We start from the raw sequence: 16,284 nt of genomic DNA, 5'->3' as shown, positions 1-16,284 counted from the left end.
AGTCAACGAGGACCAACTCGCAATTGAAGGTGGCCAAGCAATGGCTGCAGGGGAAGACGTCCCGACGTCATATGAAGAAGCTATGGCGAGTGCGGACCAAGTGGAATGGAAGAGGGCTATGCCGAGCGAGTTGAAGTCCCTCGTGGCCAACAAGACATGGTAGCTGGTGCCGAGACCTGCTCATCAACGACCGATCGGCTGTCGTTGGGTATTTGCATTGAAACGCAACGAGAAGGGACAAGTCATTCGTCACAAGGCCCGTCTCGTAGCCAAGGGTTACTCGCAACGTCACGGCGTGGACTATGAAGAGACGTACGCGCCGGTGGCTTACCTGAACTCGATTCGAGCCAAACTGGCGAAGTGCGTCGCAGATGGATACGACATCGAGCAATGCGACGTCGACACCGCGTTCCTGTACGGCAAGCTAGAAGAAGAGATCTACATGGACTTGCCAGAGGGACTCCGAGATCTCTTGACACTTGCCGAAGACGATGGTGAAGAGGACGTCGTTTGTATGTTGCTGCAAAGGACTCAAACAGGCGTCACGAGTATGGAACGAAACGATTGACGCGCACCTCAAGGTGATGGGATTCAAGCCTGCTGACGCCGACCCGTGTGTGTACACAAGAGGGGATGGAGACGACCACTGCATTGTGTGTCTCTACGTGGACGACATGCTGATCGCACCGCGGGACAATGCGGTGATTACATCGGTGAAGGCTGGAATCGCGGAGAAGCTTCGAATCAAGGACCTCGGGCGCGCACGTTTCATTCTTGGAATTGAGACCGACTACAACATGGATCACAAGACACTGAGGATCTCTCAACAAGCTTACACCGAGTCGATCATCAAGAAGTTTGGGCAAGAGAACGCGAAGCCGTTCACATCGCCTATGGAAGCTGGAGTTCATCTGACCAAGGCCGACGAACCGCAGGTGGAAGAAGAGAAGACCAAGATGAAGTCGAAGCCCTACCGATCGCTGGTGGGCAGCCTGATGTACCTGGCATGTGGAACACGGCCTGACATTTCGGTCGCGGTTGCCAAGTTGAGTCGTTTCCTGGAGAACCCTGGCCAGAAGCACTGGGACGCCGGAATCAAGGTAGTGCGCTACCTACTGAAGACCAAGGACGTGGGCATCACGTACGATGGATTGGATGGAACCGAGCTCGTCGCCTACTCAGATGCGGACTGGGCCGGCAGCCGCGACGACCGTCGTTCCGTAAGCGGGACGATGGTAATGATGTGCGGTGCTCCTGTGGTGTGGCGTTCGACGTACCAGAAGACTGTCGCGTTAAGTTCTACAGAGGCCGAGTATATGGCGCTCAGGGAATGCGTGAAGGAGTGCGTCTGGATGCGCCGTCTATTGAAAGACATTGGCACTGAACAAATGGGGGCTACGGTGATCTATGAAGACAACCAAGGCGCGATGGCACTGGCGAAGAATGTTGGATACCAAGCTCGCACGAAGCACATCGACATACGCTACCACTTCATTCGCGAGAAGGTGGTGAGCAACGAAGTCGCGCTGGAGTATGTGGAGACCAAGAACCAGCTCGCTGACTTCATGACGAAGGGTCTATCGTCGAAGACGCTCCGCTACTGGATGATGTGTAGCAACGTTGGACCCAAGCTCGAGACATCGAATTGAGGTTGCACTTCGCTGTCTGATCGACTGGATCCCTACCGCGAGGCAGACGGCCTGCGCGTGCTGGCACGTGCCACCGGGGTCTGTGATTGAAGATGGGAAGATCTCGCAACCTGATTGGCTGGACTATCTCTGATACTGGAATGTGATTGGACGACAACTTCAATTTGGGTGCTTATGATTTGCATGTGTTGAGTCAACTATTTTGAGCCGCAGCCGTGACTAGGCGGATCAGTCTTACGAGTGGCAACTTCGTTTGGACCGCAGCCGAGATCGTTTGGACCACATCTACAAGCCTCACCTACTAGGGAACATTGCATACAGTAGGGACTGCTAGCTGGCAAACACACTAACCTAAATCGAGCTCACTTTCGACTACCAAGCCTCATTCGCACACTCTCAATTCTTACTGGCGGCGTTCACAAGACCGTTGAAGTTGTAGAGCGACACAGCATCCGGAAATATAGTGTGGAATTGATCCTGGTCGAAGAAGCGAGCGAAGTGTGGCTGACTTGAGCCCGATGTTGAGGACGGAGCGATCGTCGGGGTTGTTCCTGACGACGATGCTGGAGATGACGTGGAGGTCGGCGCGGACGGGATACCCGATGAGGATGAAGAGGACGACTCGCTTCCGGGAATCGTGGTTGGGGTGCCCGACGATGACGGTGAGAGCGACCCGGCCGCGGTCGTCGGAGTGGGGTCAAAGTCGACGACTGGGTAGTGCTCGAATCAGCAGCAGCTACGCTCAGCAGACCCAAAGACGCGATAAGTCCAGCAAACTTCATGAATGACTTGGTCGCAGTGGAGTGGAATGGAGGTCAGGACGGCTTGGATACTTGGAGATGAATTCCGAAATGGCAGGATGGTCCGAATGCGTAACGAACAGCGCGAGCGCCAGTTGGGGGTACTCCCTTGTAGCAGAGAGATCAGTACTGCTGAACGACAGCCGATAGCCCATGCGACCGTGGACAGCCGCGTTGACTGTTAACAGTTCGGGCCACGAACCTGTGGGTAGCTGAGCGCTGGCCATCGGCATTTTCGACCTAACGTTGACTGGTGCTGGCATGGCCTGCATGACTTCGCTGTCTGGACGCGACTTATTCTGTAGTCAACGCCCCGGTATCGCTTGAATTGGAGACCAAGGAGCAGTCCGTTTGGGATATGGCGCTCAGCGGAGTGGAAAGTGCGTCCGAGACGTCGTCCACATCAGGCTCAGGATATCGGTAGATGGATATATTTCGTTTAGACTAAGTAATCTTCTTTTCATCTTCAATTTTGTAGTTAGCACTATTAGCATTACAGATGACTTATCAATTGGTGGCACTCTACAAAGCGCGCAAAAAAACTATTTTCCGTTCCTCGTGTTCTCTTCCAATTAGTCGTACAATACTCGATCCTGTGCACCGCACGAAATACGTCTTGGCTCACGATTAATGAGCCCCGACAGTTTGTCGTTTATCGTAGTAGTGGCGGGTCTTCGTGATCCTCACAAACGCGGCGCGGCCAGTTCCTCTATGTGCGACATTAGTTTACGTCAGACTATTTGTTGTTAAAGTAAACTTTTGAAGTTCGGAAATAGTCTGATCAAGGTAACTTCATAACTACCATAGTCAGTAGTCTGAGCGGTAAAGGGTGCAACTTGCCAATCAGTGTGACTAGGTTTGAGTCACCCATTACACTTTTGATTCCATAGCCGCTGTTTCTGCTGCTAGTGGTTCTCGAAGTGCCGACCAAGTACAACCACTTATAGAACCACAACTGTTTTACGCTGCGTGTCTGGTGTTACCTGGGCAAACATCGCCCGCACTTTGAAGGAGAGCCTGCTGACGACAAGTATTCCAATGCTTGATCATTCGTAAAGAAAAGTACAATTTGATGTTTTCTGATACTCATTCATATTTGGCTCAGTGGTCTGTGGCGCGACTCTGCAAGATTGCTGCAGCCCCCATTAAGACTAGGCTATTTTTGAGTTCGTAAATAGTCTTAGCCAATCATTAATCTCAGTAAGACTAATTACTGTAAACTAGCAGAAAAACTATAAACACAAAATAGTCTCAGTCTGACCAATTACCGAAGACAGTGTAGTGAGCGCCATTTGCTGTGCCGCAAAGGAACATTTTGCTGTTCCCCATCCGGGCGCGAGTTCTCGGTAAGATGGCACGTCTTGTGGCGCTGTCACATTGCAAGTGGTAATGCATGTGTGAGAGGCGAAGCTGCAAATCGCTTTCGCCTGAATTCGTGGGCATCCACGAGCTCAGCTGTGGAGCCTTGTGATGCTATGTCTCACCTCCAGAGGATTTAGGCGGAGCCAATTCGCCGCAACCTACGAGCACCCGTTGCGACAGAAGCAACCAGATGCTGCAGCCAAGCTTGTCCTGCATGTGCGCCGCACATGATGTGCGTCCAAACGCAGCGCCCTCGCTTCAAAAGCCTCGAATGGATGCAACCTTCTCCCGAGTCCAGTCGTACAACCTGAGCAAGTCCGCATCGATGCGCGTAAGGTGTGAGTTGTGTTCTTCTCTCAGACTGTTCACCTCCTTTCGTAGGGTTTCGACGCATTCCAGTAGCTTTTGCTGCTCCACATCCATATGCGAACCGCGATGTCTGCTGGAAGCTACAGCAGTCTCCCTACGCTTCTGTACGTTGTAGAATGCCTCGAGTGTGAGCACGGATGCCTTCAGCGTCTCGGTCTCGCCATCCCATACAGTTTGTGCCTTCTGCAGGCGTTTTGACAACTCGCTGGGAGTTTTGATGACCATCTGCAGCATGCATCAAGGCATTGAGACGTTGAACAACATTAGGTGACTCGATAGGTCAATGACCTGGAGTCACTCCCGTACCTGGCCGTGTACAATGGCGAGTGTCGTTCAGCTGCGAGCCGGTCAAGTTGTCGACGCCGTCTCGAGGTGGTCACTTGAGCGAGGAACCGACTCCTGCGCCGAAACAGCTTGATGGCGAGACCAAACCACACCTGCCCACATGCGCCAGCTGCAGGATGTCATGCCCGCCATCCTTTTCGCTCTGGGCCACTTTCTGCCTTCCTCGCGAGAAGCTGGGCGCTAGTGTCCAGGCGCCCGAGCCTCGACGCTCGAGGTTTGAGCCAACACCGCGCGCGAGAACTGCGCACTGAACTTCAGCATGGGCGTCCCACTGCTTGTGTCTTGCAGTGACCAAGCGCCAAGCTCCTACAGTTGTAAGCGCGTTGCGCCGCTGGTCGGGCCAATTGCCAGTAAAGATAGACTGGATAGCCGACGCTACGTGTATGATACATCATCATGACTCATGATGATGTATTTAGCTGTAGCTTAGGTATACTCTTCTGATCTTGAGACCTTGTAATTTTGAATAATGTACACAGCAACACTATTTGCCATCTGGCAACAGTACAGTAATATGTTTTCCATTTATCATACGGAAACAGATTACATGTACCGTAAACCGTTTACCGTATTATACACCTTTCACGTGCTATGACTAAGGCCCTGGTCTAAGTAAAACTGTGCACATGTACAACTTGATCCGCCCACTTCCAGCATGACTCACGCGTCAACTGGGATTCCCGCAGCTTGTGTCCGTCCAGGTGGCTGGCAACGTGCTGATCGACCTGAGCAGACGCTGGAGGCTCGACACTCCACGTGGTTTCACCGAAGTTGGTGCGCACTAAACGCGCAGCGAGCTCCGCTGCGTCCGCTTACCACGGCAAAGGCGTTGACCGTGGCAAGTCGGCGTCGATATCCATGCATGCATCAATACACATGCTCGGTGGCGCTGGCTAGGCCGTGCGCCCCAACGCAAGGGCAGCAACGTTGAAGCCGCCGCTAAATCCAAAAACGCGATGACGCATCGGTCGATTGTGCTGCTCGTGAACCAGGAGCACGCTTTCCGTCTGGCGCGCTCTCTGGTTGTTCGTGCCTGCAGTTAGGGGCGCCCTGCTCGCGTCTGGTCCACCGAGTTTCGAGTTGGGCTGCTCACTTTCCATTCTACCGAGCAAGTAATCCGCCGACTGAGACAATTCAGCAAAAGATCGGTTCAACCATGGTCGCGGCTCTCCGATTCACAGCAGCTCTGTTCAGCGCCGTTGCAACGTTCGCCGCCGCCGCGGACGAGTATTTCGAGGGCGACGGCACGAGCTACACGATCGGACAGGTTAGCAGCGGCAATTGCAACTTCATGTCGGCCATCCCGTCGGCCTCCAACAACTACGTCGCGCTCAACAATGCGCAATGGGACAATCTCGGCAACTGCGGACGTTGCATCGAGGTGTCTTGCATCGACGAAAAGTGCACTGTCAAGAACAAGACGGCGGTGGTGCAGGTGCTCGACCGCTGTCCCAAGTGCGCGCACGGCGCGCTGGACCTGTCACCGACCGTGTACAAGGAGATCACGGGCCTGGACCCCGACCGCCTCACGGTGCGGTGGCGCTTCGTGGACTGCCCCGACCCGGGCACCCTGCAGGTGTGTCTGATGGGGGCAGCGACACCGACTGGGTCGCCGTGCAGCCGACCAACAGCGTGGTGGGTGTCAAGAGCGTCACGGTGAACGGCGGGGCCACAAGCATGCTGGGTGGTGCCTACTACTACGTCTCGACCACGTCGAACACCGACCTGTCGGCCGTGAAGGTGGCGGTCACGTCGATCAACGGCGAAGTGATATCGGGCTTGTACTCGCTCACGGCGGGCAAGTGCACCGACACCAAGAAGCAGTTCGCCAGTAGCAGCGACGGCGACACGTCCCAGCAGCAGTCGCCCGCGACGAACGGGTAGACACTCTTTGGGGTCGTGTACGGGTCTGATCGCGTGTTTGGGTCGTGCGGTTTACAACGCCAGGCCAGACCGGGAGTATATTCGTGATACGAATTGACGTGTTGCAATGTTCTCTGGAATTTATTTCAGAGCTAAGAGGCGGTGCCAGTAGGCATGCGAGTTTGCCAAGTCAAATACCCTTCAATCGAGCATCTTGGTATTAAGAGATTACTGCTTGTTGTTTTCCTGCTGGATATAATAACTTGCACAAAACCATAAATTGCCTGGATGCTACCTGTGTCTCCACCTCAGCTAAGTGCGAAATCTATTAGCCAATAAACTCGTAGGCGACGAGAAATAAACAAATAAACGCCAGGGTGTAGCTTTGTTTCATCTGCTTCTTGGTAACGAACTTTCAGAGCTTCTCTTCGTGCGGTGCACGACTTTGTTAGTCAGACTGAGACTATTTTGTGTTTATAGTTTTTCTGCTAGTTTACAGTAATTAGTCTTACTGAAATTAATGATTGGCTAAGACTATTTACGAACTCAAAAATAGCCTAGTCTTAACGGGGGCTCCAGCAATCCTGCAGAGTCGCGCCACAGACCACTGAGCCAAATATGAATGGGTATCAGAAAACATCAAATTGCACTATTCTTTACGAATGATCAAGCATTGGAATACTTGTCGTCAGCAGGCTCTCCTTCAAAGTGCGGGCGATGTTTGCTCAGGTAACACCAGACATCTACCTGGCGCTGCAGTGAGCGCGCATGGGGCAGTTTGAGAGCTGCAGGTTTTGATATGAAACTAATGGCAAATAGGGGCTGACACGAGTCCATTGACAAATTCATTCGAGATGTAGGGCTGCATGCGAACCCAAACGCTACAGTGTGTTTACGGGTTGCAGGAGGGGCTACCCAAGGGTTGCCCCCAAACACTACAGTGTGTCTACGCGTTGCAGGAGGAGCTACCCAAGGGTTGCACACCCAGCGCCGCGCACATTTTGGTGTAGTACTCGATGCGCTGCTGCTCGTTGGCTTTGTTTGGAGCATTCGGTCCGCACTCAAGAGCACCATTGATGATTTTCGTAGCCTTAGCAAAACCGTTCTCGCCCGTCACGACATCGTGAATCGCTTGACTACCCTGCCCCTGCGGGGTCATCCAGTACCAGAGTGCAGTCATCCAGGTTACATCGGTATCCGTCGCGACGATGTCCGGGTTGTTCAGGAGGTCGATTCTGAGGGCCTTTCCAGCATGATAGTAGTTGTAGTTCCACGAGAGTTGAATGGGACCACGGCCGTGGTAGCGACGACCAGGAGCGCACGAAATGGTGCTGTTGTTACAGTATTGCCAGACACTGTACGTCTTCCAGGCGTACTCCTCCGCCGCCTTGAAGTTGTCGCTCTCATGAGCAGTCTGGGCAAGGAACGCAGCCAACTCGCGTTTGTCGTTGTCGTTGTTCCCCGTGTTGGCGAACTCCGTGTACTTACTGGCGGCGTTCACAAGACCGTTGAAGTTGTAGAGCGACACAGCATCCGGAAACATAGTGTGGAATTGATCCTGGTCGAAGAAGCGAGCGAAGTGTGGCTGACTTGATAACCCCCGTGTTGAGGACGGAGCGATCGTCGGGGTTGTCCCTGACGACGAGGCTGGAGATGACGTGTAGGTCAGCGCGGATGGGATACCCGATGAGGATGAAGAGGACGACTCGCTTCCGGGAATTGTGGTTGGGGTGCCCGACGATGAAGATGAGAGCGACCCGGCGGCGGTCGTCGGAGTGGCGGTCAAAGTCGACGACTGGGTAGTGCTCGAATCAGCAGCAGCTACGCTCAGCAGACCCAAAGACGCGATAAGTCCAGCAAACTTCATGAATGACTTGGTCGCAGTGGAGTGGAATGGAGGTCAGGACGGCTTCGATACTTGGAGATGAATTCCGAAATGACAGGATGGTCCGAATGCGTAACGAACAGCGCGAGCGCCAGTTGGGGGTACTCCCTTGTAGCAGAGAGATCAGTACTGCTGGACGACAGCCGATAACCCATGCGACCGTGGACAGCCGCGTTGACTGTTAACAGTTCGGGCCACGAACCTGTGGGTAGCTGAGCGCTGGCCATCGGCATTTTCGACCTAACGTTGACTGGTGCTGGCATGGCCTGCATGACTTCGCTGTCTGGACGCGACTTATTCTGCAGTCAACGCCCCGGTATTGCTTGAATTGGAGACCAAGGAGCAGTCCGTTTGGGATATGGCGCTCAGCGGAGTGGAGAATGCGTCCGATACGTCGTCCACATCAGGCTCAGGGTATCGGTAGATGAATATATTTCGTTTAGACTAAGTAATCTTCTTTTCATCTTCAATTTGTAGTTAGCACTATTAGCATTACAGATGACTTATCAATTGGTGGCACTCTACAAAGCGCGCAAAAAAACTATTTTCCGTTCCTCGTGTTCTCTTCCAATTAGTCGTACAATACTCGCTCCTGTGCACCGCACGAAATACGTCTTGGCTCACGATTAATGAGCCCCGACAGTTTGTCGTTTATCGTAGTAGTGGCGGGTCTTCGTGATCCTCACAAACGCGGCGCGGCCAGTTCCTCTATGTGCGACATTAGTTTACGTCAGACTATTTGTTGTTAAAGTAAACTTTTGAAGTTCGGAAATAGTCTGATCAAGGTAACTTCATAACTACCATAGTCAGTAGTCTGAGCGGTAAAGGGTGCAACTTGCCAATCAGTGTGACTAGGTTTGAGTCACCCATTACACTTTTGATTCCATAGCCGCTGTTTCTGCTGCTAGTGGTTCTCGAAGTGCCGACCAAGTACAACCACTTATAGAACCACAACTGTTTTACGCTGCGTGTCTGGTGTTACCTGGGCAAACATCGCCCGCACTTTGAAGGAGAGCCTGCTGACGACAAGTATTCCAATGCTTGATCATTCGTAAAGAAAAGTACAATTTGATGTTTTCTGATACTCATTCATATTTGGCTCAGTGGTCTGTGGCGCGACTCTGCAAGATTGCTGCAGCCCCCATTAAGACTAGGCTATTTTTGAGTTCGTAAATAGTCTTAGCCAATCATTAATCTCAGTAAGACTAATTGTTGTAAACTAGCAGAAAAACTATAAACACAAAATAGTCTCAGTCTGACCAATTACCGAAGACAGTGTAGTGAGCGCCATTTGCTGTGCCGCAAAGGAACATTTTGCTGTTCCCCATCCGGGCGCGAGTTCTCGGTAAGATGGCACGTCTTGTGGCGCTGTCACATTGCAAGTGGTAATGCATGTGTGAGAGGCGAAGCTGCAAATCGCTTTCGCCTGAATTCGTGGGCATCCACGAGCTCAGCTGTGGAGCCTTGTGATGCTATGTCTCACCTCCAGAGGATTTAGGCGGAGCCAATTCGCCGCAACCTACGAGCACCCGTTGCGACAGAAGCAACCAGATGCTGCAGCCAAGCTTGTCCTGCATGTGCGCCGCACATGATGTGCGTCCAAACGCAGCGCCCTCGCTTCAAAGCCTCGAATGGATGCAACCTTCTCCCGAGTCCAGTCGTACAACCTGAGCAAGTCCGCATCGATGCGCGTAAGGTGTGAGTTGTGTTCTTCTCTCAGACTGTTCACCTCCTTTCGTAGGGTTTCGACGCATTCCAGTAGCTTTTGCTGCTCCACATCCATATGCGAACCGCGATGTCTGCTGGAAGCTACAGCAGTCTCCCTACGCTTCTGTACGTTGTAGAATGCCTCGAGTGTGAGCACGGATGCCTTCAGCGTCTCGGTCTCGCCATCCCATACAGTTTGTGCCTTCTGCAGGCGTTTTGACAACTCGCTGGGAGTTTTGATGACCATCTGCAGCATGCATCAAGGCATTGAGACGTTGAACAACACTAGGTGACTCGATAGGTCAATGACCTGGAGTCACTCCCGTACCTGGCCGTGTACAATGGCGAGTGTCGTTCAGCTGCGAGCCGGTCAAGTTGTCGACGCCGTCTCGAGGTGGTCACTTGAGCGAGGAACCGACTCCTGCGCCGAAACAGCTTGATGGCGAGACCAAACCACACCTGCCCACATGCGCCAGCTGCAGGATGTCATGCCCGCCATCCTTTTCGCTCTGGGCCACTTTCTGCCTTCCTCGCGAGAAGCTGGGCGCTAGTGTCCAGGCGCCCGAGCCTCGACGCTCGAGGTTTGAGCCAACACCGCGCGCGAGAACTGCGCACTGAACTTCAGCATGGGCGTCCCACTGCTTGTGTCTTGCAGTGACCAAGCGCCAAGCTCCTACAGTTGTAAGCGCGTTGCGCCGCTGGTCGGGCCAATTGCCAGTAAAGATAGACTGGATAGCCGACGCTACGTGTATGATACATCATCATGACTCATGATGATGTATTTAGCTGTAGCTTAGGTATACTCTTCTGATCTTGAGACCTTGTAATTTTGAATAATGTACACAGCAACACTATTTGCCATCTGGCAACAGTACAGTAATATGTTTTCCATTTATCATACGGAAACAGATTACATGTACCGTAAACCGTTTACCGTATTATACACCTTTCACGTGCTATGACTAAGGCCCTGGTCTAAGTAAAACTGTGCACATGTACAACTTGATCCGCCCACTTCCAGCATGACTCACGCGTCAACTGGGATTCCCGCAGCTTGTGTCCGTCCAGGTGGCTGGCAACGTGCTGATCGACCTGAGCAGACGCTGGAGGCTCGACACTCCACGTGGTTTCACCGAAGTTGGTGCGCACTAAACGCGCAGCGAGCTCCGCTGCGTCCGCTTACCACGGCAAAGGCGTTGACCGTGGCAAGTCGGCGTCGATATCCATGCATGCATCAATACACATGCTCGGTGGCGCTGGCTAGGCCGTGTGCCCCAACGCAAGGGCAGCAACGTTGAAGCCGCCGCTAAATCCAAAAACGCGATGACGCATCGGTCGATTGTGCTGCTCGTGAACCAGGAGCACGCTTTCCGTCTGGCGCGCTCTCTGGTTGTTCGTGCCTGCAGTTAGGGGCGCCCTGTTCGCGTCTGGTCCACCGAGTTTCGAGTTGGGCTGCTCACTTTCCATTCTACCGAGCAAGTAATCCGCCGACTGAGACAATTCAGCAAAAGATCGGTTCAACCATGGTCGCGGCTCTCCGATTCACAGCAGCTCTGTTCAGCGCCGTTGCAACGTTCGCCGCCGCCGCGGACGAGTATTTCGAGGGCGACGGCACGAGCTACACGATCGGACAGGTTAGCAGCGGCAATTGCAACTTCATGTCGGCCATCCCGTCGGCCTCCAACAACTACGTCGCGCTCAACAATGCGCAATGGGACAATCTCGGCAACTGCGGACGTTGCATCGAGGTGTCTTGCATCGACGAAAAGTGCACTGTCAAGAACAAGACGGCGGTGGTGCAGGTGCTCGACCGCTGTCCCAAGTGCGCGCACGGCGCGCTGGACCTGTCACCGACCGTGTACAAGGAGATCACGGGCCTGGACCCCGACCGCCTCACGGTGCGGTGGCGCTTCGTGGACTGCCCCGACCCGGGCACCCTGCAGGTGTGTCTGATGGGGGGCAGCGACACCGACTGGGTCGCCGTGCAGCCGACCAACAGCGTGGTGGGTGTCAAGAGCGTCACGGTGAACGGCGGGGCCACAAGCATGCTGGGTGGTGCCTACTACTACGTCTCGACCACGTCGAACACCGACCTGTCGGCCGTGAAGGTGGCGGTCACGTCGATCAACGGCGAAGTGATATCGGGCTCGTACTCGCTCACGGCGGGCAAGTGCACCGACACCAAGAAGCAGTTCGCCAGTAGCAGCGACGGCGACACGTCCCAGCAGCAGTCGCCCGCGACGAACGGGTAGACACTCTTTGGGGTCGTGTACGGGTCTGATCGCGTGTTTGGGTCGTGCGGTTTACAACGCCAGGCCAGACCGGGAGTATATTCGTGATACGAATTGACGTGTTGCAATGTTCTCTGGAATTTATTTCAGAGCTAAGAGGCGGTGCCAGTAGGCATGCGAGTTTGCCAAGTCAAATACCCTTCAATCGAGCATCTTGGTATTAAGAGATTACTGCTTGTTGTTTTCCTGCTGGATATAATAACTTGCACAAAACCATAAATTGCCTGGATGCTACCTGTGTCTCCACCTCAGCTAAGTGCGAAATCTATTAGCCAATAAACTCGTAGGCGACGAGAAATAAACAAATAAACGCCAGGGTGTAGCTTTGTTTCATCTGCTTCTTGGTAACGAACTTTCAGAGCTTCTCTTCGTGCGGTGCACGACTTTGTTAGTCAGACTGAGACTATTTTGTGTTTATAGTTTTTCTGCTAGTTTACAGTAATTAGTCTTACTGAAATTAATGATTGGCTAAGACTATTTACGAACTCAAAAATAGCCTAGTCTTAACGGGGGCTCCAGCAATCCTGCAGAGTCGCGCCACAGACCACTGAGCCAAATATGAATGGGTATCAGAAAACATCAAATTGCACTATTCTTTACGAATGATCAAGCATTGGAATACTTGTCGTCAGCAGGCTCTCCTTCAAAGTGCGGGCGATGTTTGCTCAGGTAACACCAGACATCTACCTGGCGCTGCAGTGAGCGCGCATGGGGCAGTTTGAGAGCTGCAGGTTTTGATATGAAACTAATGGCAAATAGGGGCTGACACGAGTCCATTGACAAATTCATTCGAGATGTAGGGCTGCATGCGAACCCAAACGCTACAGTGTGTTTACGGGTTGCAGGAGGGGCTACCCAAGGGTTGCCCCCAAACACTACAGTGTGTCTACGCGTTGCAGGAGGAGCTACCCAAGGGTTGCACACCCAGCGCCGCGCACATTTTGGTGTAGTACTCGATGCGCTGCTGCTCGTTGGCTTTGTTTGGAGCATTCGGTCCGCACTCAAGAGCACCATTGATGATTTTCGTAGCCTTAGCAAAACCGTTCTCGCCCGTCACGACATCGTGAATCGCTTGACTACCCTGCCCCTGCGGGGTCATCCAGTACCAGAGTGCAGTCATCCAGGTTACATCGGTATCCGTCGCGACGATGTCCGGGTTGTTCAGGAGGTCGATTCTGAGGGCCTTTCCAGCATGATAGTAGTTGTAGTTCCACGAGAGTTGAATGGGACCACGGCCGTGGTAGCGACGACCAGGAGCGCACGAAATGGTGCTGTTGTTACAGTATTGCCAGACACTGTACGTCTTCCAGGCGTACTCCTCCGCCGCCTTGAAGTTGTCGCTCTCATGAGCAGTCTGGGCAAGGAACGCAGCCAACTCGCGTTTGTCGTTGTCGTTGTTCCCCGTGTTGGCGAACTCCGTGTACTTACTGGCGGCGTTCACAAGACCGTTGAAGTTGTAGAGCGACACAGCATCCGGAAACATAGTGTGGAATTGATCCTGGTCGAAGAAGCGAGCGAAGTGTGGCTGACTTGATAACCCCCGTGTTGAGGACGGAGCGATCGTCGGGGTTGTCCCTGACGACGAGGCTGGAGATGACGTGTAGGTCAGCGCGGATGGGATACCCGATGAGGATGAAGAGGACGACTCGCTTCCGGGAATTGTGGTTGGGGTGCCCGACGATGAAGATGAGAGCGACCCGGCGGCGGTCGTCGGAGTGGCGGTCAAAGTCGACGACTGGGTAGTGCTCGAATCAGCAGCAGCTACGCTCAGCAGACCCAAAGACGCGATAAGTCCAGCAAACTTCATGAATGACTTGGTCGCAGTGGAGTGGAATGGAGGTCAGGACGGCTTCGATACTTGGAGATGAATTCCGAAATGACAGGATGGTCCGAATGCGTAACGAACAGCGCGAGCGCCAGTTGGGGGTACGCCCTTGTAGCAGAGAGATCAGTACTGCTGAACGACAGCCGATAGCCCATGCGACCGTGGACAGCCGCGTTGACTGTTAACAGTTCGGGCCACGAACCTGTGGGTAGCTGAGCGCTGGCCATCGGCATTTTCGACCTAACGTTGACTGGTGCTGGCATGGCCTGCATGACTTCGCTGTCTGGACGCGACTTATTCTGCAGTCAACGCCCCGGTATTGCTTGAATTGGAGACCAAGGAGCAGTCCGTTTGGGATATGGCGCTCAGCGGAGTGGAGAGTGCGTCCGAGACGTCGTCCACATCAGGCTCAGGGTATCGGTAGATGAATATATTTCGTTTAGACTAAGTAATCTTCTTTTCATCTTCAATTTGTAGTTAGCACTATTAGCATTACAGATGACTTATCAATTGGTGGCACTCTACAAAGCGCGCAAAAAAACTATTTTCCGTTCCTCGTGTTCTCTTCCAATTAGTCGTACAATACTCGCTCCTGTGCACCGCACGAAATACGTCTTGGCTCACGATTAATGAGCCCCGACAGTTTGTCGTTTATCGTAGTAGTGGCGGGTCTTCGTGATCCTCACAAACGCGGCGCGGCCAGTTCCTCTATGTGCGACATTAGTTTACGTCAGACTATTTGTTGTTAAAGTAAACTTTTGAAGTTCGGAAATAGTCTGATCAAGGTAACTTCATAACTACCATAGTCAGTAGTCTGAGCGGTAAAGGGTGCAACTTGCCAATCAGTGTGACTAGGTTTGAGTCACCCATTACACTTTTGATTCCATAGCCGCTGTTTCTGCTGCTAGTGGTTCTCGAAGTGCCGACCAAGTACAACCACTTATAGAACCACAACTGTTTTACGCTGCGTGTCTGGTGTTACCTGGGCAAACATCGCCCGCACTTTGAAGGAGAGCCTGCTGACGACAAGTATTCCAATGCTTGATCATTCGTAAAGAAAAGTACAATTTGATGTTTTCTGATACTCATTCATATTTGGCTCAGTGGTCTGTGGCGCGACTCTGCAAGATTGCTGCAGCCCCCATTAAGACTAGGCTATTTTTGAGTTCGTAAATAGTCTTAGCCAATCATTAATCTCAGTAAGACTAATTGTTGTAAACTAGCAGAAAAACTATAAACACAAAATAGTCTCAGTCTGACCAATTACCGAAGACAGTGTAGTGAGCGCCATTTGCTGTGCCGCAAAGGAACATTTTGCTGTTCCCCATCCGGGCGCGAGTTCTCGGTAAGATGGCACGTCTTGTGGCGCTGTCACATTGCAAGTGGTAATGCATGTGTGAGAGGCGAAGCTGCAAATCGCTTTCGCCTGAATTCGTGGGCATCCACGAGCTCAGCTGTGGAGCCTTGTGATGCTATGTCTCACCTCCAGAGGATTTAGGCGGAGCCAATTCGCCGCAACCTACGAGCACCCGTTGCGACAGGAGCAACCAGATGCTGCAGCCAACCTTGTCCTGCATGTGCGCCGAACATGATGTGCGTCCAAACGCAGCGCCCTCGCTTCAAAAGCCTCGAATGGATGCAAATTTCTCCCGAGTCCAGTCGTACAACCTGAGCAAGTCCGCATCGATGCGCGTAAGGTGTGAGTTGTGTTCTTCTCTCAGACTGTTCACCTCCTTTCGTAGGGTTTCGACGCATTCCAGTAGCTTTTGCTGCTCCACATCCATATGCGAACCGCGATGTCTGCTGGAAGCTGCGGCAGTCTCTCTACGCGTGTGTACGTTGTAGAATGCCTCGAGTGTGAGCACTCTTACCGAGAACTCGCGCCCGGATGGGGAACAGCAAAGGCTTATGGGTTGTTTTCGAACATGTAAAATGTTCTTTTGTGGCACAACAAATGGCGCTCACTACACTGTATTCGGTAATTAGTCAGACTGAGACTATTTTGTGTTTATAGTTATTCTGCTAGTTTACAACAATTAGTCTTACTGAGATTAATGATTGGCTCAGACTATTTACGAACTCAAAAATAGCCTTAGCCTCCAGCAATCCTGCAGAGTCGCGCCACAGACCACTGAGCCAAATATGAATGGGTATCAGAAAACATCAAATTGCACTATTCTTTACGAAT

Source organism: Phytophthora cinnamomi (assembly GCF_018691715.1).
Source record: "Phytophthora cinnamomi strain GKB4 chromosome Unknown Contig7, whole genome shotgun sequence".
Classification (NCBI taxonomy): Eukaryota; Oomycota; class Peronosporomycetes; order Peronosporales; family Peronosporaceae; genus Phytophthora; species Phytophthora cinnamomi.
The sequence above is the reverse complement of the archived record's forward strand: the minus strand, read 5'-3'. Positions refer to the sequence as shown.